The sequence below is a fragment of the Bidens hawaiensis genome, unplaced genomic scaffold, assembly GCF_021521415.1.
Source record: "Bidens hawaiensis isolate Kalapana, Puna unplaced genomic scaffold, B.hawaiensis_p1.1 tig00068502_1, whole genome shotgun sequence".
Taxonomy (NCBI): domain Eukaryota; kingdom Viridiplantae; phylum Streptophyta; class Magnoliopsida; order Asterales; family Asteraceae; genus Bidens; species Bidens hawaiensis.
The window spans coordinates 29,840-33,536 of record NW_027502096.1 but is presented as its reverse complement, the minus strand read 5'-3'; the positions used below and the strand labels follow the sequence as shown (position 1 = coordinate 33,536).

At 39.0% G+C, this 3,697-nt stretch overlaps 1 pseudogene; it reads right to left on the bottom strand.

Annotated features, from left to right (window-relative positions):
* Window positions 1–486: 486 nt before the first annotated feature.
* On the bottom strand, window positions 487–2,963 carry LOC143605187 (U-box domain-containing protein 19 pseudogene; annotated as a pseudogene).
* Window positions 2,964–3,697: the final 734 nt, after the last annotated feature.

Genomic DNA, 3,697 nt, shown 5'->3' with positions numbered 1-3,697 from the left:
ACTAAAGTTCAATATCAAATTATTGGTTTCTAATTTGATTTGGTTTTCTCGATTTAGTTCATGCGATGTTTTTGATTTTGAATAAGTTTTTCCAGTCTCTTTAACACCCTTAAACCAAATAAAATTTTGGAGCACTAGACTAGCACACCCTTTTCAGATAATATGTATTCAACTTATTTGTATTGAATTATTACACGTACACCTACTGAAATGCCAACAATCCGATTACCTGTCTAAATCAATCAACTTGAAATTTAATTATTTCTAAAACATCATCTCTTCATGAGACACCAAAATATAACAATTTTATAGTGCACTCATACGATTGAATTGCATACACGTAAACCTCTTGAATGTAACAATCCGATTATGGTCGGATGATCTGTTTTGTAAACATATATTGGTCAACTCGAAACTTAACTATATCATTCATACAATGAAATTATATACATGTTCGTCTTTTCTATTGTGCAACTCAAATAACTATCCTCTTAGAACTCTCAAAATTCAATCTTTTATTGCATATTTACAAAACAAGTGGTATCAAATTTGCTACCATACGTATATATTATACATGTATATCAATATAATGCAAGCCATTTCAAAAAATAACGCATATAGCTCCTTCAAAAATCCGAGCTCCAAATGTATGAAAAAAGTATAACACAAAAATCTAACCTAACATGAATGAACTGCTGCAATCCTTGATGAATCCCAATTAGCCATCAAACCCGAACTATTAGTCTCGTGAAACCGGTGCATCATCTGAATCAATGACCGAGCTTTCTTGGCTCCCTGTGAACCACCAACGGTCGATAACGTGTATAACAAACCAATCAAACTAGTATTACTTGCAAGAACCGAAATCACTTCATTCCCAATATTATTGCACAAAGCCAACATAATCGAAACACAGTACTCTTTTGCAGCACGCGAAGGAGACGTTTGTAGAGTTTTGATTATTAGTTGCAACGACGAGGATTTCAAGATCGCGTCTGACCCGTCAAAGCTTTCGGATAATGTAGAAATAACCGCTAATGAGTCGGTAACAATTTCGGGTTTTTCTGATGTGGAAATGAGATTGAAAAGCAATGGAATGATCCCGGACGCGAGTGCGGGTTGGTGGTTTCTCGGGTAGACGAGGATCCCGAACAGTGCGGCTAATGCATTCTTTTTAGCGCATGTCGTCCCGGCTTTGATTTGGTCAATCAAAGCCGGGATCGCGTCAGGGATCTCACCAATCAGCTTTTGATTTGTTTGAACTGATGACAGGTAGAATATTGTTGCGGATGCAATTTGTTTGGATTCGGGTTTCAGTCCAGTTTTCAAAACATTGATAATCGAATTCAACCCGCCATGATTGATGATCACCCTCTTCCCATTCGAATGCTTCGAAAGCTTGAGTAGACCCGCAATCGCGTGCTCTTGAGTGATGGCGTCGGGTGACGAAAGGAGTCTTAACAGAGGCGGGATCGCACACGCTTCGATTAAACAGAATCGGTTATAAATGTTTGACTTGGCAAGCAAACGAATCTCGAAAGCGGCTTTGCTTTTCTGTGTATCTGTCCCGGTACGCAATCGTCTCACAAGATATTCACTTAGGAATTTGATAGCTTCCGCACACGCAGGACTACCAGGGAGAATCGTCGATGAAATATCGCGACTTTGCGACTGAAACTTCGAAATTGGAACTCCATGATCAATGCAATACTGTTGAATGACTTTCCTAAGGTTCAAATTGGGGACTAACTCTGTGGTTGCTAACTTTTCCCCTGTTTTCGGGCAGATTAAATTGCCCGATTTCAGCCACTTCTGAATCGAAACACGATCGTAAGTCTGCCCGGTGGAAACCGTCACCGGATCAGTCATGAGTTCCAAAGAAATCGGGCATCGGAAATCCTCAGGGTTTAAACAACTCAGGATTTCAAAACCCGGCCTAACACTGGATTGATCATCATTAATATTGAGGCTCGAGTTTTCAAACAATACCCCTCTACCATACCTCATGAATCCAGCCAAAGTATTCAACAAATGCAACTCACGCTCGTTATTCTCCACCAACTCTAACGAAATCTGTTCATCTAAAAACCTAACTTCTTTATGACACTCGCTCCAGCTATCAATCCGAAGATGATAAAGCATCCGTTTGATCATAATCGGGTCAGGCTCAAACCTGTTTTCAAACTGGTTCAAAATCAACATCACCCGCTTCATCGCGTAGTCATCGTCGGGCCCCACCTCTATTTTGGCCTTACCCGCTTGCTTCGCCACCATCTCCACGAGTTCCATAATCTCTTGGGAAACTTTTAACGAATTCATGGGAATAATAATATCAAGCGCGGTGGCTACGGCTCGGATCAACGTCAAAAACTGAGTTGCCACGTAGTGGGATTTCATTAAAATATAAACCCTAGCTCCATCCCGGCGGCAGTCTTCAAGCAGGTATAATATCTTCTGGAACGAGTGATGCACTTCGGAGAAACAAAGCACTGCGGAGTCAGGTAACCCGTTGATACCGTGTTGTTCGATGACTTCCGTGAAAAGCATCGACAGAATTGAGACCTGACGGATGGTTTCACGCACGTTACGTCGTTGGGTGGCGAAGAATTCGTTCCGGTGGCCGGTGATGGCGTCGGAGAGAGTGATTAACGACCGGAGAAGAATCACCGGGTTAACATCTTGGCATGGAATGACCGCCGGAAAGTTAAGAATCCGGCGAGTGTTTGTGTTCTGATTAAATTGTTTAAGCATCGGAGAATTGCAAAACTTTTCTATTAGTTTGTTATTTCGGTTAAGCGTTTTATAAAACGATAAAGATATTTTTAAGCCAGGTGGCAGTAACGTACGCGCGTTTGGAAGATATGCTAACGTGGTTGGAGAATCGAAAGACACGTGGCGGGGTCACACGGGAAATTTGGATTGGACGGTTGGATTTCGGTCTGGTTTTCTTTTTCTTAATGCCGTGAGTAAAATGTATATAAAGTGTTATTTAATATTTTAATATATTATAATATGAATTTAATATATAAATATTAAAAGGAAGAGTGCATTGGTAAATTAGTAAATTACTAAATTCTCTTTACTTGTTTCTAACTATAAGAGTAGTCGGTTTCGATTTTGACAAAAGTCTTTCTCTTTCTTGTATCCTACCACTAGTTCATCCATCATTACATAACGTTTATAGTAAAGTTTTTAGTGATTCTATAATAAAGTTCGCGTGATTGAAACATTAGATAGTTTGTAAGTTATGTCATTTTATTTAACTTTTATCGTATCAAAAAGTTATAATAGGTTTTTTCTTGAATAGTTGACTTTTGACCAGGTCAACCCACTATCAACAAGATCTAAGGAAAATGAAGTTTATTTCATTTGTCACCACATCTATATACATGTTTGTGGAGTCCAAACGCCTTTTTTTCTTAGAAACCAAATAATCACCTCATAGTTAATCCAGTTGAAATGTCTTGTGTAACCTTAGTTTGAATAACATATTTTTCTTTCAACAAACATGACACCTTCATTTTTCTTATTGGGCCGTAGGTTGAAAACATGCCCGGGTAACGCTGTGTTCCCGAGTTTCATTTAAGGAGAAATAAAAGAGAAAAGAAAAGGAGGAGAAATAAAAGAGAAAAGAAAGAGATGGGGAGAAAAATGTGTCACTTTATTTCGTGTTCCGAGTTTAATGAAAATGGAAGGA